The sequence below is a fragment of the Tamandua tetradactyla genome, chromosome 4, assembly GCF_023851605.1.
Source record: "Tamandua tetradactyla isolate mTamTet1 chromosome 4, mTamTet1.pri, whole genome shotgun sequence".
Classification (NCBI taxonomy): Eukaryota; Metazoa; Chordata; class Mammalia; order Pilosa; family Myrmecophagidae; genus Tamandua; species Tamandua tetradactyla.
The window spans coordinates 51,424,869-51,447,267 of record NC_135330.1 but is presented as its reverse complement, the minus strand read 5'-3'; the positions used below and the strand labels follow the sequence as shown (position 1 = coordinate 51,447,267).

At 34.1% G+C, this 22,399-nt stretch overlaps 1 long non-coding RNA gene across 1 annotated transcript; it reads left to right on the top strand.

Moving 5' to 3' along the window:
• The first annotated feature begins 11,562 nt into the window (after positions 1-11,562).
• On the top strand, positions 11,563-22,119 carry LOC143678952 (uncharacterized). Its single transcript, XR_013173496.1, has 3 exons — positions 11,563-11,603; positions 21,340-21,430; positions 21,897-22,119. It is a non-coding gene; the product is annotated as an uncharacterized LOC143678952 (long non-coding RNA).
• The last annotated feature ends 280 nt before the right edge of the window (positions 22,120-22,399 follow it).

Genomic DNA, 22,399 nt, shown 5'->3' with positions numbered 1-22,399 from the left:
TTGAATGAAATGAGTGAGACACAAAAGGAAAAATATGTTATGATCTTACTAATATGAACTAAACTTAATGAGCAAACTCATGGAGTTATTATATAGAATATATGCTACAGAATGAGGACAGAGAGTGGGGAACTAATGCTTAATTTATATAAAATTTTTAATAAGATTGTAAATACTTGGAAATGGATAGACATGGTGGTAGCACATTATCGAGTGTGTAAATAGCAGTGTGATTCGTGCGTGTGATTGAGGTTGAAAGGGGAGCTTTAGGGTTGTATATGTAACTAAAAGGAAAGTTAGAGGAAGAAACAAGGAGCTGTGTAACATAGTGAACACTGTGTGGAAGATGACGTTGGTTAATAGTATAAATATACGAATGTTCTACCATGAATTAAATATGTATCACAACTAAAAGATGTTGATAATAGGCTGGTATATAGTAAAACTTTACTAATGCAAACCATGGAGTCTTGTTAACAGTAATATCTTAATGTTCTTCCATCAGTTGTAACAAAGATACTACACAGAAACTAAGTGTCAATAATATGGGGGCATAAGGAACATAGGGTTTGTCTTCGTGGATCTATGAAAATGTTCTAAAATTAATTGTTGCATTGTAAGCACAGCTCTATGATTATACCGAGAGCCACTGATATACCCTGTTGATGGATCGTGTGGTGTGTGAATAAAAGTGTATTGAACAAAAAGTCAATAGCCATTCAAGATAGAAATTCTTAACATATAGAAATTGGAGGAGACTACCTCTCTCTGATAAACAGCATCTGCAAACACACAAGGAGTTAATAGTGAAAGACTGATTATATCCCCTCTCAAATTCGGGACAGCACAAGAATTTCCACTCTCAATATTCCTATTCAACATTTTGTAAGGGTTTGCCAGTACAGTAAGGCAAAATAGGAAGGAAAGTGATACACATTGGAGAAGAAGAGAATAAGCCTATCCCTATTCCAGATGACATCACTGTCAAAAATAGAAAATTCGAATGGATCTACCCCCCAAAACTAGAACATTTAAATTAATTTAGCAATGTTGCAGGATACAAGGTCGGCCTACAAAAGCAATCATTTGTTTCTATTCTAACAAAGAACATGTCATCATTCAAAAGTTCTGAATGGATATAAACATAACAAACACATACAGTAACTAAATACAAAACCACGAAAGTCAAATGAAAGAAATCCAAGATCTAAATAATTGGAAAAACATATGATGCTGTGGATTCGAAAGAAAAACTTTGCCGTTATCCTCAAATTGATCTTGAGTTTTAAGCATTTGTATTAGACTCCCATTTGGATTATTTGCGGTTATAGATAAGCTAAAACTAAATGTTACATGCAAAAGCAAAAGAAAAATCAAAATTATTTGGAAAAATAATACATTTAGAAGAATTACATACTTCACTGTAAGAGTTAAAATATGGCTACAGTAAATAAAACAGTGTGATATTAGCAGAAGGATTGACACATTGATTAATGGAGCAAAACACAGAAGCCAGAAATTGACTGACACAAATACAGTCAACTGATTTTTAGCAAATGTGAAGGATATCAATGGAATAAGGATAGTCTTTCTAATATTGATGGAGTAAGGATAGTCCTTCCAAAGAATGGTATTGGAACAATAGATAATTCATATGCAAGAAAAAAAGAAACAACATAAAGTTCACATTTTATTCAAAGATTAATTCAAAATGGATCACAGACTTAAATGTGAAACTTAAAAGAATACAAATTTTAGAAGAAACTATTTGGTACTCTGGGCAAGGCGAAATGTTCTTACCCATGCCACCAAAACCATGACCAACATTTAAAAAAATGATAAATTATCTTCATCGAAATTAGAAGCTTGTGCTCTGCATAATGACCCTGTTAAGTGGATGAAAGACAAGATGCAGTCTGGGAAAAATATTTGGAGGTCATATATTCGACAAAGCATTTACATCCAGAGTATCAGCTATTGTTAAATTGTCTGTTTCTACATTTCAATTCTTTAAGGTTTTGCTTCATGTATTTTGAAGCTCTGTTGTTAAGTGTATATATGTTTATAATTGTCATATATTTTTGATGGATTGACCCTTCTATCATAAAATGTCTTGCCTTGTCTCTAGTAAAAAAAAAAAAAAAAAGAATTTTCTAAACACAACAGTAAGAAAACAAGAAATTCACTTAGAAAACTGCAAAAAGATCTTGAGCTGATAATCCACCAGAAAAAAAAAATGCACAGGTGGAAAGAAAACACAGGGAAAGGTTTTTTAAACATCATTAACCATAGGGAAATGCAAATTAAGACAATGAGATACCATTACTTATCTCTTAGAATAGGTAAAATAAAAATTGGCAGTACCAAATGAGGATGCAGAGAACCGGAATCTCTTGCGCATTGTAAAATAGGACCTTTTGAAGATGTTATTTTAGTTGAGGTGTGGTCAACTGAAATGAGATGGGTATTAATCTAGTTTATTTTAGCTGTTTATAAGCAGGAGAAATTCAGTAGTAGTAAAAGAGAGCCAGAGAAGGAATCTGGAAGTCAACAGAACCCAAAAGAGAAAGCAGAGGGCATTGCAATGTGATGGAAAAGCCAACGAACCTCAGGGATTCCCGGCCAGCCAGAGGAAACTGACAACGGAAGAAGAATATGCCTTTTAGGTTCTGAACCACGAGCGGATAAATTCCCATTGTGAATGTCAGCCCACTGTATGGGATTTGTTTTAGCACACTGAGCATGGTGCTAACAATTTGTAATTATTTACCCCACTTTTCCACTATTTTCTTCCTACTGTTCTCCCCAAAATATACACGGCCCCCTGATTTTTAAACTTGTAGAACTATACTGGCAATTAAAAGAATCAAATATGTAGGGGTAAATTTAACCAACGTAAAGGAACCTATACCAGGAAAAATTGCAAGAAGAAATCACAATAGACTTACATAAATGGAAAGGCATTCCATTTTCATGGAATGAATATTAAATATTGCTGAGATGTTACTTCTTCCCAAAGCAATTTACAGATTCAACAAAACTCTAGCAAAATTGCAAGTCTTCTTTACAGAAATAGAAAAGCCAATCATCAAGTTTCTATGGAAATTTAAGGAGCTCCAAATAGCCAAAACCATCTTGAAAAGGAAAAACAAAGTTGGAAGACTCACACTTCCCAATTTTAAAACTTATCACAAGGTTACATTAATGAAAACAGAAAACAGCATGGTACTGCCCGAGGACTGGCATATAGGCCAATGGAATTAGCATATCTATAGTCACCTGATTTTTTACAAATGTGGCAGGTTCATTCAGTGAGGAAAAAATAGTCTCTTCAACAAATAGCATTGGAAAAACTGGATATCCACATGCAAAAGAATGAAGGTTGACTCCTATCTCATATCAGATCAAAAATAGATCTCAAAATGGATTTAAAAAACCTAACATAAGAATTTAAATTATAAAACTTCTAGATGAAAACTTAGGGAATCATCTCCATGACCTCTTTGTTAGGCAATGGTTTTATAGACTTTATACCAAATGCATGGGCAGTAAAAGAATAAAAATAGTTAAGTGAGATTTCATCAAAATTAAAATCTTTTGCACATCAAAGGACTTCATGAAGAAAATTAAAAAAAAACAATCTTCTCAATAGGAGAAAATATTTGGAAACCATATTACCAATAAGAGTATAATACACAGAATGTACAAAGAAATGTTACAACTCAACAAAGAAAAGACAAACAACTAAATTTAAAGTGGTCAAAAGACTTGACTAGATATTTCTCCAAAGAAGAAATACAGGTGGTCAAATAGCATGAGACAAGGAAGATTCTCAACATCAATAGCCATTAGGGAAATGTAAATTAAACTCACAATGAGATACCATTTCACATGCAGTAGTATGGCCATTATTTAAAAAAAAAAAAAGGAAAATAAGTGTTTGGAAAGGTTGTGGAGAGATAAGAACACTGGTTCATTTATTGTGGGCATACAATGGTGCATCTCTTGTGGTAAAAAATTTGGTGGTTCTTCAGAATGTTAAGTATAGAATTACCATGACTTGGTAATCCATTTCTAGATTTGCCCTGAAAAAAAACAAAAAAAAGATTAAAATTGGTATGTGCACACTGATGTTCATAGCAACATTATTCACAATCGCCAGGAGATAGAATTAACCCAAGCATCCATCAACAGGTAAATGGATAAGCACAATGTGGTATATACATACAATGGGATATTATTAAGCCATAAGAAGGAATGAAGTCCTGGTACATGCTGCAACATGGCTGAACCTTAAAGATACCATGTTGATTAAATAAGCCATCACAAAAGGACAAATATTGTGCAATCTCACTAATATGAAATAATTATAATACAAATATTTATAGAGTCAGGCAGTAGAAAAAGTTACCACATACCAGTGTGGGTTAAGGGAATAGGGAGTTTATGCTTTATTGGTACAGAGTTACTATTCTGGATGATCGAAAGTTTTGGTGATGGATGGTGGTGATAGTAGCATGACGTTATGAATGTAATCTATTCACTGAATTATGTATTTGAATCTGGTGAAGAGAATAAATTGTAGGTTGAATAAATGTTACTTGAATATAGAGGAAAAAACACTATATGACTATACAACACAGTGAGCTCTAATATGAACTATGGAATATAGTTAATATAGAATTATGACAATGTTTCACCAATTGTAAAAGGTTACCATACTAATGCCAAGAGACAATAATAGGGACAACTGATTGTGTGAAGGGTGTATCTGGGAACTCTGTTATTACTGCATGTTTTTTCTACAATCCTAAAGTTCCTCTAATAAACAAAAATGTTGGAAAATAATACAGAAAATGAAAATCTGGTGCTTGTAAAAAATTGTAGTTTTGCTTGTCCTAATAATTATTTCTCTCTTTAAATATTTTCTTGGGGCCTGACGTAACAACCATCTTTTATAACAGTTTATGGGCTTCCTCTTGCACACCATCTTACCCTATTCTCTGTAAACTGTTAATATGATTTGCATGGTTTAGCTTACACAATGGCTTTGGAAAGGATAGAAGGGGTTCCATTTATTGTTGAAAAGGCAAAAAGGAAATATAGCATGACCCTAAGATAGATTAAGATTGATTAACTTGGTTGTCCCACAGTATGAATGTCCTTAGTAACAAATTAAAGAGTAAGAACCAGTTTAGTCCAATAATTCATCACTAAGAGTTACAGATTTTATTTGTTTTGTTTTTAGTTTATGGAAACATCAAGAATACTAAGTTAAGTCTTAAAACACCATTATAAAGAAAAGATATACATTATAGCATCTTCATTCCCTGAATAAATTCAGTTTTCATACAGAAGCCTTCCACTTATACCCTTTTCACCCATTTTATCTAGGCATAATGAATGCCTAGATAAAAAAAAAAAGAATGCCTTTTTCTGTAAGACATGTATTGGTTATAAGAGAAATATATTTGTTATTAAACAAATTTGGAAGCCAGAATTTATGAATAAGCAGAATAGTTTTACAGCATGATATTCTTCATCAGCACACAATTACCTCAGGTGTTTTTTGTTCAAGTTAAACTCATAGCATACTTAATATGCATCTCTGAAAGTTGCTATGGACAGTGTTTCTCTTTTCCAGCACATTTGGTGTGTGCAACACAGCCCTATAATTCGCTGAGCAATTCTTTCCACACAGGTTGGCACTTGCTTAGACAACCTTTTTTTCAGCCAAGTTTAGATAATCACAAATATGAATTCTAATACCTATCTTATACACCAAATTATAAGTTTGACCACTTTAACAGCTGCATTTCTGCTCTCAGGTCACTAAAAATTATTCAGTAGCCCAAGGTAATAATTACTATTTAGAAACCTTCTAATTCAGAAAGTTACTAATGGAGCTATTAGGAATAGCAGAATTGGCTGAAATAAATCTCCCATTCTCTACTTTTCATTTTATCCCTTCATTTATATGATCATGAACAAGAAATGCCCAGAAGTGCAAGCAAAGATATAAGGGAGAAAAATCAGATATTTGAATAATGTGTAGAAGCAAGTGTAACTTATTTGGGTATTTTTTTTTGCCTCTTTGAGATATTAGCAAAGGTAGATCATACCTCTAATTTCACAACTTGGTGAGGTCAATACCCTCCAATTATCTTTGTGAATTTTCCAACATATTTCTTAAAATCTGTGCCAACTGTGCTCCCTGGTCCTGTGAGGGGAATTAATTTTTGTTTTTGTCCAGAATCAAACAGGAAGCACCACTCTTTCCATTTCCAGAAAGCAGTCCAGTTATATTTGGCTTTTGTTATGAAATAGTTAAAAACTATAGAACGAATGAAAGAAAAAGGGAGATAGTCCTTGGAACTTGTGGTCATCTATTATTTCACTGGCCCATTTAAATTTCATCACTTGAGCCACTGTGAGTTACAGCCAACCCAGGAAAACAGTTTCCTAATCCAACCTAAACTTGCTGGATTAGGTTGCACATACCAAATGTGCTGGGAAGAGGAAGAAAATATATAAAGTGTATTTATCTATATTATGCAGCTATTTCAAACATAGAACTCTTCCCATCCTGCCCACTTTTCGTTCTCCAAAGGATGGGGAATAAATGTTTTTAAAAATTGTAAAAACCAACCAACAGCAACATCAAAAAATCCTTTTCTGAGTTCCATTTTGGGTATTGCCTTCTGGCTTGACTGCATGCTTTTTTATAATTTCAGATGCTCTACTTCACTCTTCTGGAGCACTGGTTACTGCCATTTGGACTCATTTATTAGTATAACCAGGAAGTGTTTGTTCTGCAACACAAGAAGAATTTAGGAATACTTGAGTAGCTATGAAATTTCAGGGTCCATACCAAAAGAAATCTCATCCTTAAATGTTGCCTGACATGCATCTGAGCCTGGGTTCTCTGTCATTCTTCTACCCTCCAAACTAGGACCCAACATGAGTCTTAGATACCTACTAACTGGGTAGTAGCATCCTGACATGGGAGCCCTGGCTGTTCAGTACTGCCATCCCCTCTGCCACCCAGAGCCTGTGCCTTCCTTAGGAGGGCAATCAGTACCAGTAAACTTTTCTACTAAAGAGTTCAAAATTGCTTGGCATGTCATCCGTGCCTTTGTTTAGATATTTCTTTCTTCAGGAAAAGGTTAGGATTTTCTTCTTTAGACATTAACCACAAAAGAGCAAATTCTGTTAGGTGGGATTGAATCCTGATTCAGCCCCTTGATATATGACTCCATATGATTAATTTAATCCTTCTAGATATAAATACTGTCACCACAAAAATAATATTTTCTTGTAACAAAAACAATTTCTAACCTCAATATGTTCTAATTAGTTCTTCGATATGGTGTAGATTTCAGTACCCCACTTGTAATTAATTCTCTTGATTTCTATGAATAGTAACACTGTTCTATTTATGACGATACTTGTTCCTTTAGAAAAAATATAATAGAAAGCTCACTTGATCTGAATTCCAAATACTGCCTGGATGAAACATCTAACAAGAGGTGCAGGGATTATTTATTTCCACCCTCAGGGGACCAAATGGTACATGCGTTATGTTCGTCCTTTGACGTTAAAATTATTCTTCCAGTTTTCATTATCACCTCAACCATGTGATGACAGATCTTGTTGATTCTTCTTGGAATTTTCTTCCCTACGGGCTGGAATTGTGGGGAGGAAGTAAGAAGGGCAAGATTGTAGAATTGTGTCACTTGTAAAGATTTTCCAGGAAAAGCTTTACACTGACCACTCCTGAAATGACTTGGTTTAGATGGACCAGGTTTTCCCATTTTTGCAAATTGCACTGATGACTGATTTATCTCTCCTATGATCCACATATATAGATATGATACCTTCTTCCTCTTGATATAGGATCATAAGGTGAAAAATACATTGGTTTCCATCTATATTATCGCAATTTATTCAAATACTGTCATGCAGTAATGATTATTTGAGACCATATATAATTCTTCATGATGGACCTGACGTTAAACCACTCAATTCTCTGCACCACCGCCCCTGGTGCCTGGTTCTCTGACAACATTTCAGTCATATATTAAACACTACTCAAAATTCTCTTTTATATTTGTAACAAACTCTTCTGGTTTCTTGTTCCTTTACAATATTTTCAATTCTTGCTTGATAATCAGCTACCCAATAGCAGTCTACTTTTCAGAAAAATCCATCTTGGCAGATGAGACAGGTAAATAATTTGACTCAAATGTGCTAAAAATGATCAATCACTAAAACCACTCTCTTGAATACATTCTCTACTCTTCCCCCCTCTAACAGTATTGTACTCTCTTAACAACTCTAGATAACTCCAATGTTCTGCTGATATCATACCCACACCAGTACAGCTGAATGTGGTGAAAAATAGATAAATAAAAACAGTAAGAATGATTTCTGTTGAATTGTGTTACCTTGAGCCTCAGAACAGCCATTGATACTGCCCTGCAATTATGGTCTATTTCCCTTAACCATTCACAGTCCTACTCTCCTCTTTGACCATTGCACTCTTCTCCTTTCTTCTAAAACTTAAAAATACACTACCCACTCATGACCCTCAACTGCTAAACCTTGCCATATAACTGAAGCAGGAAATTGAAATAACTGTGAGAGCACTTCCATTAACCACCTTATCAAGCTAACTCCCTCTCATGTTACCATTGTTGAATTGCCCTCTTGAATATCTATGGCTACTCCATTTACTTGTGGATGAAACTTATTCTGTCTACTGAAGGATGCTATTCCAGTAGTTTTCCTTTCTTCTACTTCATTATTTTATCTTTTTCTATCTGATTATATCAATCAGCATGCAAATAATTTATATTCTTATTTAAAAATATACTTTTATTTACTTTACCCCCATTCCTATACATTAGTTCATGTATTTGCTTGCCATTGCTGCCAAACTCTGAAAGAGTTCTCGAGCCTTTCTGCCTCCAAATTTTCTTCCCCCATTCTCTTTTAAATCCCCTCTTTGTATTTTCTTAAACACTTCTCTGAAAATACTCTTTCCACACTCACAATTGCAACCATAGAGCTATGAAAGGTGAACTCATTCTTAATCACAATAGTCCCATAAGCAAATAACATTTGAAATGGTAAATCACTGCAAATTCTTGATTCATTTGGCTTCTAGAGCATCACTTTCGGTTTTCTCCACTCTCTTTCCATGGTTCTTGCCCTAAGAAGAGAAGCAAAAAAAGCATCAATAACAACTTTCTCCCTCAGTGGCCAGCACTAAATAATCAGGATGATAATGGAAGCTGGGAGAGGGACTGTGCTATGCACTAGCTTTTCCTTCTACATTTAATTTTTTCAATCCCCTTCTTCTTCTAGACTTCATAATACTAGAGTATCCAAATTCCAGACGTATACTCTCCATCTACAATCTCACTGTTGGAGATACCATTCCAATTCCTGGCTTGCCACGTTTTAAATTTGATTTCAGCACACATTTTTCCAGCAATTGCAGAGCTGCTTTTATGACCGCTTGAATGACTAGTGGTCATCTAAAATTTAACATGTCACATTTATCTCCTCCTCCTTCCTCCACATCTATGTCCCATCCTCCACGCACAATCTTCAGCACCTTAGTTAATGCTGGTTTTATCTCACAGGTCAAACAATTGCAATCAGCCTCTCTTTCTCCCACAATTATCATTAGACCATGAGAAAATCCTGTTAGCTCTATCTTCCAAAATCTGATCCAGAATCTGATTACCTCCCACTATCTTTGCTGCTTTGCCCCCATGTCCCCACGGAGTCTATTCTGAATATATCAGTCAAAATGATGCCATTAAAAACTAATTCGGATCATGCTAGTTTTTGCTCAGATTCCTTCAGTGGCTTCCTATTTCACTCACAGTAGAGGACAAAGGTTTTATAATGACCTATAGTGCTCTATCCAATCTGGCTCCCTGTTAACTCTGTCTTATTCATTCTGCTCCATGTATTCTGGCTTCTTTGATGCTACCTGAACACTCCAGCTACTCTGTCACCAAATGGCTTTTGCACTGGTTGTGTCCTTACAGTGCAGTGGTTTTCCTCTCTAAATAACCATGTGGTTCTTTCTCTCACCTGTTTTTCTTCATGGCTCAAATGCCACCTTCTTAATGCAACCTGAATCACTTAATTTATATTGCAGCTTTATTATATTTTTGTGCTCTTATCTATATTTGTTCCAAAGTATTTATGACTTTTTAAATTATTATGTAATTTGACCACTTAAGAATTTTTATTTTTATTTCATGTTTCCTCCCACTGGAACACAAACCCCATATTGACAGGAACTTTGCCAGTTTTGTTCATACTAAGTACTCAGTACTCTATTTTGAATTAATTAATTAATGTTTCTCTTCTTTTACTTTTCAGAAATAGCTAAAATTCCTTAAAACATCAGGTCTACAATGCAGTTTCAAGAGACAGTTTGCTGTTAAAGGATTGTTTACCCAGGTGAAAACACATAACAAGATGTATAATGGGATTTCCATTTTTTTACTCCAAGCTCTTAGGTCCTTGAACTGAATCTAGTGGTTTGGAAGTGTAGTGAGTTCAAGGATTTTGGAACTGATCATAAGAAAGATTAGACAACTAGATGGCAGTAAGAGACAAGCTTTATTCCTATAGCACTTGAACGTGTTGCCAGGTAGGCTGGGTGCAAGTAATTACCCCAAAGAGGAAGAAAGCCAAGGAGGGAGACTCCTAGGGAAGAAAGGAATCTGAACAGGGGGGTTACATTCTAACTGGTACTGCTCAGCAGCACAGCTGGGAGTCTCCTGGGGACTCTGAGGGACAGAAACAGTTTGGAGTCTTGACAACTACAGGATTTTTATCTTATCTATGACTAGCAGATGTTGGGTGCAGTTACTCAGGGCACACAATGCAGGTTGGCTCTAAATAGCTAAAATTTGCTTATATGGGCTTTTTCTTAAACTCAGAGATGAAGAGGTTTTTTTTCTTTTAGGGAAGTTATCATTTTACAGAAAAATCATGCAGAAAATTCAAAGCTCCCACATACTCTCCCTCAGATACACATTTTCCCTACTATTATTTTTTTGCATTAGTATTGTAACTTTGTTACAATTAATGAAACAATATAATTATAATTATATTAACTGTCCATTTTTTACATTAGGGTTCACTGTGCTGTTCAGCCCTATACCTTAAAAAATTTGTATTTTAGAAACATAAGTACAGCCCCAAATTTCCATTTTTAATCACAAAAATATAATTCAGTGGTGTTAATTACATTCACAATGTTGTATTACAATCACTACATTCATTTCCAAATAATTCGAGTTTCTTGCCAATGGGCTTTGGAATGATGGTCCTAGGCTGCTGTGAAGAAGTAAATAACATGCAGGGCCAAAACTCAGGGGCCATCTTTGGCTCATTTAAATAAGTTAAAGGAGGAGTACATTATTTATTCATTGCCATGGAGATGATTTTATGAGGTACAGCTTATGTCAAAATATGTGGGAAAGTAGCTTAAATTGTGACACATGTCATTCTGAAATATCTTCTCTCATATTTAGATAAGCAGGTCCAAGATCTCTGGTTTTGCAATTTGGGTAAGGTTTTCACTTTTACTTTGGTTTCAGAAAAATTCCATGCTTAACAAACTCATGGATCTCTTTGGATCCCTTCTGACCCTACAATAGACCCTGCTATAGTGCTCTGATTTTATTTTACTAAGAAATAGAATCACATTTTGGACAGGAATTTGTTGAAGATCTGGTGTGTGGTGGATGAAGGAGTGTGTTTAAGATGCACAGCAGGGAGTCTTGCCATCATCAAGACCCCCTAAATTTCATATCCTTCAGAGCCTCTTTGTTCTTTCTTACCCATTTTCCAGAAGTTTTGTCCCTGACATGAACTTATCCCTGTCAAGTCCACGATTGGGGGGATTTTTGTATATTTCTGCAAACTACCATCTTGTTACATGAATAACAATTTCATACATCAGTAAAATCTGGAATTAGTAAATTCATTCATATTTTTAAAAGCATGTATCTTAATAATTCAGGAGAAAAATATTCAATGACATTAAGAAATAGTTTAGCTTTATTTTATTGTCATTTACTTGGAAGAGCTGTCTTGTATCCTCTCAGAAATTTAGCTGCTCCCTTCCCAGTAGCTGCATTCATGTATGTGTTAATATGCAATGTACTATAACGTGATTACCTGTTTCCATATGGAAATTCCTTCACACAGGACAGGTGTTGTAGCTTGAGTCACAGTGTTCATGCTAGTTTCTCAATTAGTGTTTTAAGAATTACTTAATAAATTAATGAATTAATAGTCAATAAAGCAGTGTTAAATTCCATTAATATAAATCATTAGGGCATGAAACACACTCAAGTATTGCTTTCCTTTCTCTTTTATAAAAGCAATAATATTAAGTTATTCTTAGTGTAAGTCTGGAATGACGTCCTGGGTTTTCAACAATTCATGGAATCTCGTTTGAATTGCTATAGACAGCAAATTACTGAAGTGCAGGCCAGTTCTAGAGAACCCATTTCGACAGTTTTGGGAGGAGGAAATGTAAATAAATCTACCTCATCAAAGAGTCTTTGAATAGTTTACCTTTTTATTACTATGCAATAAAAAGTTTATTCCAGTAACAGAAGCAGTCCTTTAAGTATTTTAAATTATTGATAGCTCATGACTTACATACAAAGCAAGGAAGAAACATGTTGATTTGACACTTTAATATACAATAATGAGATTTAGGACTAAAATAGAAATCCATCATGTGTACTTTTTATCTACACTGCCATCAAACAATAACACATGACATTTTTATTAACCTAGGAGTCTCATTTGTTTATTTTATTATTCTCCAGAATGACTACTTGCTAATGTTCAATGATTTGTCCTTTATATTTACATAATTAAACACACTGTTTCATTGCTTTGAGTTATAAGTGACCTAAAAATATTGATTCTGTTTCAGCTCTTTTTTTTCTCTGAATAGATGAGACAACAATTTTAAAATCTATTCAAGCAATTTGAGAAAGAGAAGCATCTCTTTATAAAGAAGCTAATTCCTAGGAAAGAGGACCCAAATTATTTCATTTTTATGACTTATAAAATGCAGCTTCAAAATAAAATTTAAAACAAAATGGAAAGCTATTATGGATGGCACTTTTACATTACACAAATATTAGTAACTTAATGTTTTAGAAAGTAAGACCTTTTGAAGATGCTGATGAAAACATTTTTTAAAATGTTTATTTGGAATACAATGTTTAATTGATTCATTAAAGCTATAATTCCCCAATAAGGCTCACAGTGTTTTAGCCTTCCAATTCAACATATATAAGAATAATAATGTTCATTTTTTTAATGTATTGTTTCTGTCTGGTCAAAAAATTGCTAGATTTTAAAGAAGAAATAAGTAATAAACCAAAAAAATCACTATTCTACTAAGAAAGTATTGGAAGGGCATTTTATAATATTTCTCACAGAGTAATTTTATTTTAATTGATTTTTCCATAAACACACTTGTAGATCAGTTCATTCACTGGTTTCATGTTCAGATAATTCAATGCAGTATATGATTTCACAGTGCTCAGCACATCAACTGAAGCCTTTCGAGCGTCACAAAGTGCCATTGAACATTTAACAATGGCAAAGGTGTGACAGCTCTTTTTGCCTTTTTAGCTCATATCAGCAACACCTTATTGATGACAAATGTTGGTTTGGGTTCCATAAATATACTGAAGTTGCCAAATTTCATAAGTTGCCACATTAGCCATTTGAGCATATGCACCTATTTTCCTTAGGATAGTGGGATAGTGCTAAGCTTTTCCTCGCCTTGTGAATTTCCCTTTTTTTTTTTTTTTTTTTTTCAGTTGCTTTCTGGGAAAACTTTTTTCTCATGAACTTGGCCTTCACATCTATAAAACTAAATTGTTTATTTTTTTACTTTAGGGTATCTGACACACTAGAATCTTCCTCTTTCCCGCCATAACTCCCTTTATGTTTTGAAGTGGAAACGAGAATGTGAATCCTTCTTGATTCCTTTCTTTTTTGCACTTCCAAAGTCCAATCTGAAAAGTCTCCAACTTGCTATTCCTAAAAATGTTTCTAAATAATATTTTCATCTCCATGCTTGATTCAAAGCCTCTTCCTTAGATTCTGGAACAGAAAAATATTCTCCTTGATATTGTTGGTGAACTTTTCAAAATGGACTCTGCATCCAACAGAGAAACATTTCAAAATTGTCTGTCTCTACTACCCGACATAACCACAAAGTGTCTCTGTCCACTGTATCCTCAAAGTAATGTCAGTTACCTTAAGGTAATTTTTTTATTATCCTTCGGAAAATATAACATCACTGTATGCGTGAGCTAATATATCTTTTATCTTCAAATTTTGTTCCATGAGTTGGAATAAAGGAAAAGAATACACAGGTATACAGGTATAGATGCTTGTACAAAGGATACCAAGTCATTGGGCATATTAGAAGGATGAGTTAAGTTGTTAAACATGCTTATGTTCATAATTTTCCTTTATAATAAACATTTTCACATTGAAATGTATTGCTTTATTGGTGACATTTTAGTTAGCTTGTCTTTCTTTCTTCCTTGCGATTAGGAATTCAAAGTTGAACTATAAAAAGTACTATAATATTTAACTTTCCTTAAAAAAATTAAAATTCTATATCTTGATAATATTCTGTCAAGTTATCACCACAGTGTATGCTTAGCTATGGTGCCATTTATATGCTGTGCAGAATTATTTCTTAGGTTTATAAAGGCTTTTCTCTACAGAAAAAAACAACAGTGTTTAATATTTGAATTGTCCATAAGAAACAAGAATTGGGTCTTCTTTTCTAAGAAAGCCTATATCCTGAACGATAATGTGTATGATCTGTGGGGTAATGTAATAGAGGTTCAGCTTAGCATAAAATGTTTTATTTATACTATTCTATTATTACTTTCCCTCGAATTTTATGTTTATGTTGCCCCATTCTTTGCATATATATGCCAGTATTCAGATGAATTAAGATGAATAATTATTTTATATAATATATTTAAGAAAAGAAATGGAATGTGTTCTAATGATGGATATTATTTAGAGGGTCTGAAGTACTTTGGTGAATTTGAATGATCAAAAAATGGAATAAACTGTTATACCATACTTGAATATTTATGTCTTGTTTAATTCCTCTGACTCTTAAAAAAATGTATATATTTCAGATGTTCAACTAGTGCAAATAGGTGTCTGGTGATATTCTCTGAGATGAGACACAGCTATGGAAGAGTTGGTTGGTGGTTTTGGGGAAGAGGATTTAGCAAATAATTCTTTACTAAGGTGTGAGGCTACCCATAAACATTATAGAGAGCAAAAAAAAGGGGGGGGGGAGGTTGTCATATCTTTGTATGTCTATGTAAGTTCCATGAGGACCAGTCATAAAATAAGAAGACAAAAGGCCTAAAAATAAGGTCTATGAAACACACTGAAAAGAAATAGCAGAGAAGGTAAAAGAGTATGTTGGAAATCAACAGAAGACTTTTAAGACATTAGTTCAAATATTCAGCTTCTCTTGAGTAAACCAATATAAGTAAATCGATAAAAGAATTACAATGTTCCTATAGGGTTCAGCAGTTAGGAAAGTATGACCTTAGCAAGAGCAATTTAACTCTGGGTTGAGGATTGAAGCCAGATTTCATCAGATAAATGATAAAGAGGATTAGGAGAAAATGAGTGGGTGAATATAGAAAGCAGAATCTTTGGAGTGAATGTAGGGTCAAAGAAATACTTTGGCTTTTGGTTTATTTGTTAGGTTTTATTCTGATTTGGTTTAAGAGAAAAGGAAAAGGAACACATAGAGAAATCTATATTAAAGATGTAGGGAAAAAGGTACAATCTATAAACTAATGTTGTTAAAAAGGCAAGACTGATAGGCTACAAAGTGTAAATAGATGGATAAGTCCTAGAGCACAGCAGAGCAGAATTGTTCTTCTGTGTGCAAAAATAGGAGGAAGGAAAAAACAAAGAATAAAAGTTGCCAATTTAGTTGAGACTTAGATTCTGTACAGGTTATTGAGGAGTTCCTATATGGTGCTTTTAATCTTTTCTCCAAATAACTGGGATTGAAATTATCTATAGAGGATATGACTGGAAATCTGGAGAACTTTTAGTTTAAAAGTAGTCATAAAATGCAAGAATCTTTAAACACAAAATGTGACCCTTTCCCCGCCAAAGGGAATCTGTAGATCGTGAAGGTATCATAACCAAAGCGTGCTTTCTCCTCAGACATTTCACAGAGAGCTCACTATCCCCTGTATACAGAGATTGTGCATGACTGGTCTTATGCAGGGTTGGACTTTTGCTAAGCGAACTTGACAGGAGGTAAAACAGGTGATGGTACTGAGAGTGTTATTAAGAACAGATTTGCATTTGCAAAGGCCTTACACAACAAAGGAATAGAAAGAAAAATGTGCTAAAATTTATCAGATCCAGGAGGCTTATTGGAAGAAAAAGCAATGATAATAAAGTTATTTAAAATTACTAAATATTATACATTTAAAAATAAGCAGGGTGGGCAATGGCGGTGCAGTGGCAGAGTTCTGCCACTCCATCCAAAGACCCGGGTTCAATTTCCAGTGCCTGCCCATGCCAAAAAAACAAAAACAAAAACAAAAAAACATAACTGAGTATTGCTTTTTAGAGTGACTTATGAGGGAATGAGCCGTCCCCACTTGAGTAAATAACACAGAAAATGGTAGGGATAGCTAGATTTATTGTATGATAAAGAGCACTAACATTATATTACTCTCTATATTAAAGCGAATGTTGGGTTTTGTTTAATGTAAGAATAGATAGTTCTAGGGAATCATAACAAAATGAGAAAGCATATATCTACGAGCACTATAGTATTTAGGTTTATGTGTCAACTTGACCAGGTGATGGTACCCAGCTGTTCTGTTGCTGTGGACTTAAATCTTCATGTGAAATTTATCTTTGGCTGATTACATCTGCAGTTTGGCTGAGGGGTGTGCCTTCTGCAATGAATGACATCTAATTTAATACAGCTAGAGGCTTCAAAGAAAGAGGTCAGAAGAGAGCTCAGTAGCTCGGACCTTGACATTCTGGCCACCTTAGCAAACTAAAACAGACACAGAGAAAAACATCATCAACATCATTGACACATAGAGAAAAATAAAATGACAACTCCTAACACATAAAACATCTCCAAAAAGTGATGTTTTGAAGATACTTCAAAGTGATGAATTGATCAAGGGATGAATTTATCGGTGGTAGACAGCTAGACCAACTGCTTAGCTGCTAGAGAGATGATGTGAGAGAAGATTCCTTATTTAGAGAAGATAAATATATTTTTGGTATGATCAAGTCTACTAACAAAATAAATGTAGCATTATATCTGAAATTGTTCAGACTTCTAAATTACTTAGGCACTTATTCCTAACTAATTTAATCACACATGTCTTTAAAGAAATAAAAGAAGCAATAGTATCTATCTTAGCAAGACTCACATACCTTATATCTAGAAGTCCAACATTTCCTTAAAGATATTATGGAGAGCTAAATATTAACATGAATACTGATATATTTAAATATTTCATATTTTATAGTTTGCAACTTTGAGTTTTATATACTGAATTTTTGCACATATTTTAACAATGTTGAAGCTTATTTACTACTTAGTTTAAAATCTTATGTTTTCCCTTAATTTGTTTAAACTTTGGCTAAAAATAATGTTTGATTTTTTAACCGTAGGATATGTTATATTTATATATACTTGACTAAAAATAAAGTGAAACTGCTTTAAAAATCTAGAGCCAAGTGATACCAAGAGAGAGATATGAATTGTCAATACGATACTATTTTCATTTAACCCCCTTTTCCCCTCACTTTCTGTTGCGTGTTTATATTGTTAGCAATCCGTTCTTTTCATCATCCTAAAGAAAGGATTATTATTAGATGAATGTTATTAAATTGTAGTGCTATTATTGGTCTCCTCCTATATTAGAACAGGTAGTTTTACGGTATCTAGAACAGCAGAAAAACCATAGTTTTTTTGCTGACTCCACCCAGTAAACAGAGGCAGCCAGAGAGCTCTGCGAGAAAATTCTAAGATCATTGTCTGTTGAGAGTGCAGAAATCTATCAATAGTGGGCTCAAGAGGAAGTATACATTACGTCTTTCTGCATATAGTGTCGAAATACGATTAGAATGGCAATATATTTAATATAAACTTCCAATCATGTATAAAACAATCATAAACACAACTGATGACCAGGCGTGCTTACTATGTGACATCCACGATAGCCTGCACATTGTGTGAGTGCATTTTGCTTTTCACTTAGCTTCACTGTAGTTCTATAAAGTAGAACTATCCAGCCCCTCCATCGGAATCGTCAGCTTCACAGCCTGCCCTGCGGATTTTGGACTCTATGTTCCCATGTTATGTGAGATACTTCTATAAATTTTATATGTACAGATGTTTCTGCTGATTCTGTTTCTCTAGAAAACCCTGACTAATACAGTTTAAATGGTGTATTACTTTTACACCATTTAAAAGTTACGAAGTGTAAACTTACTTTGTAAATTTTTGGAATGCAATATGCAAGAAATGGAATGACTTTTTAAAAAGGAATTTAATAAGTTACAAGTTTACAGTTTAAAACCTATGAAAATGTCCAAACTAAGGCATTCAGGGAAAGATACCTTAATTCAGGAAAGACCAATGGATCTGGAACAGCTTTCAGCTGAGTAGTTCCATGGCTGGCATCTGCCTATCCCTTGCTCCTGGGCGCTGTTGCTTGCAGTCTTTGTTCCTGTGGGTGTTCCTCATTCTGCTTCTCCAGGACTGGCTCTCATCTTTTGGCTTCCCTTAGCTCTCTCCAGGTTCTGGCTTGCTTAACATCTCATGGAAAATCACAACTTTGCTGGACTCCAAGCATCTCCAAACATCCATGTCTCTGTTCTCTGAAGCAACTGTTTTCCAAGCATCTACATCTGCTCTCTTCTTCAGCTCTGAGCTCTCTGCAAAATGTTTGCTCCATTAAAGGACTCCAGTGAACTAATCAAGACTGATCTTGAATGGGTGGAATCACATCTCATCTAATTAAAAGGTCATACCCACAATCGGGTATGTCACATCTCCATGGAGATTATCTAATTAAATGTTTCCACCGTACAGTATTGAATCAAATTAAAAGAAATGGCCACCCCCACAAAATCGAGTCAGGATTAAAATATGAATTTGGTGGTATACAATACTTTCAAACTGCCCAGAGGAGATTATATTTAATTTGCTTATCCCTATGGATTTCATGTAACCACTTTTCTTGCCATGTTCTCTGTCTTGCCCGAATCTTCTTTTTTCTGTTTTTTATATGGTAGATTCTAATCTATATAATCTAATAGGTTTCTTATTTCTCTTTCTCTTGGAGATTTTCGCTAATCACTCCTCAGTTTCTTGCAAAGTTAATTCACTTTTCTTCCAAATTACTTTGTGATTAAATTTTTATTTGTGTGTATATCACATGTCTGGTTCTCCCAATAGTCATTTTGAGATGTAAAATTATGCTTTAATTGTTATTATATCCCAGCGTCTTGTATAATTTATAGCCAAGTTAAATATTAATAGCATTTATTTAACTGAAACTGGAGCCTTGTACTGAGCCTTTAGAATCAGATTAAGATTCTGAGCTTTAAGAAACTTTTCGCAAGGCGGCGTCCTAGGAGTACCAGAACTAGATATATCTGGGGTATTTGCTAAACATATAAAACATTTGTCATATAATATGTTTCCTATAATAAATTCTGTTGTGGAGAATGCTAGCTTCTATTTCTAACAAGCTCCCCCAATGAACTATATGCATTGTCTTAAATTTGATTCCTAAATCATCAACAAAATCCTGTAACCGTCACTGAGCATGCGACTATTAATGACTGGAATGTCAGTAAAGTTTCTTATTTGCATTTCATGTAACCTATATTGACTTCTAGCATAATGTTAAAATTTCTATCTTTTTCTTAAATCTCTTATTTCCAGAAGCCATGCATTAGATGAATAGATGTTTGCATGGAATAAATTAATAAATGAAGATTTTAACTTTTTTAGTGCTGAAATATTTAGTTTCTATATATGCCTCTCCTGAACATACTCTTTCCTTTCATTTATGTTGATTGTTTTATGGGTAGATATAGATATTGATTAGGATCTGTATTTCAGAAAGGGACATTTACCAACATTTCTAGCAATTTGCTGTGTCTTCAAATTGTGTTCAGTCAAGTATGGTGTATATTTTTGCCAAACGCTGCCTCTTTAGACACAATAGAGAGGCATAATTATTCCACATTTTTTTATAGCTGAGGAGAGATTACTTGTAAATATATACCCCAGCTGTTGGGCATAAAGCCAGTTCCTTTTGTAGATCATGCTTGCCTCAAATAACCTGTTAATCCCCTATGGCTCCAGTTTCAGTAAAGACAACATGTAATTTGCTTACCTTGAGGAGTATCACCTACTCAAGAAGATCTACGTGCTCCCAGATTCCTTTAGAAATGTCATTTCATCAATGTAGCTACAATTCCACTTACTTTATATACTCCCTATTAACTGAAGGTATTGTGAGTATAAAGGATTAGTTTTAAAAATGAAATATCATTAGTAGTGGCAATCTTTCATGAAGTATGAGATGCTTTTAATTTACATTCCTTACTCTCTTTCCTTTATATGACAAATGCCATATTTTTTTTGCAAAAAGCAGTTCTTCTAATGATTTTTGTTAAAGTGCTTTCACTGAAAAAAGATCAATACATTTCAGGATGTCTTATTTAAAAGGTTCTGTGATGTGATGTCAGCAGAAATACTCTTCACAGATCCATTTTCAAGATTAGGTTGGAGTTCTTCAGTGATCTATTTGAGATGCAGAATTTCAAATGAACTTAGGATAAAGCTTCTTCTAAATAATATCAGGTGATTTATTGTGCAGATACTTGTGGGGATGATACAGGTCAAATTATGATAGTTCATGCTATTCATTTTTCATTTAATTATCCTTAGAATTAGTTATGGCAATTCAAGCAATGTTTGAATGTTTTCAGCATTATCCAATATTTTTTTCAATTCATTTACTCATTTAATCATATATTTCTTCAACATATCTTTCACAAATCTCTAAATTTCTTAAATATCTTTTCTCACCACACTCACTATCCCTCAACTACAATATCATGGATTCAAGAAATTGTTCTTTTGCATGTATTGTTTGTATGTCATGCATGCAAGTCATGTCTTTTTTTTTTTTTTCACTACTTAAGGCCAACTCCAAATTGCTGTACAGTTGACTTTATTCAAAAAGATAACAGACTGTGGTGTAGTTGGAGATGAAATTCAGATCCATTTGCTATGGTAAGTACCTTACCTAAGGGCTGGGTAAATTTGGTATAATTTATCAATTTAGATAAGCATTTGTTTCTGTCCAAAAGTGAAAGTTCTTTTTTTTTTTTATGTGGATAAAGATGTGTGTGCTAATTCAGACCCTATTATCATTTATTGAAATCTAGTGCTGGTTACTGTGCATAAAATTTTATTACTATTTTCTGTTCAGTCTTCAAAATAATGGGAATCTACTGGCTGTATTTTTCAAAGCAGTTTAACCGTTTTAACAAAAGAACCAAAAATATGAAGTGGTCTAAATATAATAGAAAGGTGCTTTTTCCCATAAACATAAAGTTGGTATGTGTGTGTTGGGGATGGGGTTTGGATAATGTGGTTGTGTTTGCATGTTTATTCAACAACAAGGATAGATGGAGGTTCTGCCTTTTATACTTTGTAATAAGTGTATTTCAATTTTACCCTGGGCTGTGACATCCAGCTGGTAGGAGAAAGAGCATGAAGAGAGAGCCTGTGGGAGATTTTTCTGGCTCAGACATATAAATGATGCATATCATTTTGGTCCACTTTCCATTGGCTAGAACTCAGTTCCATCCTGCAAGTAACTGCAAGAAAGTCTGAAAAGCATTGCTTTCGGTGCCTGGAAAGAAGAAGGCATGCGGTTGAATAACAGCTGGGAGCATCTGCCTCAAATGTAGGGTTCTGTGGACAATTGAGAAAAAAGACAATAAATTTGAGAAACTGGATTATCCTCACCTATTTAACAGATTTTAGTGTTGGGAATTAATGACTCTTCTGACTTCCAAAGCAATGGCTATTAAGCATGCTTTGATGGGCGCCTACAACATTTAGCTTAAAAAATCCCCAATGAAGACATTCCTGAATAAATTCATTCTTAGAAGGTATGCAAAAGGTCAGCCACTAGGATAATCTCTAAGAACACTGGATGAAAATTAAACAGAAATTATCAATGCCCTTTCAGTA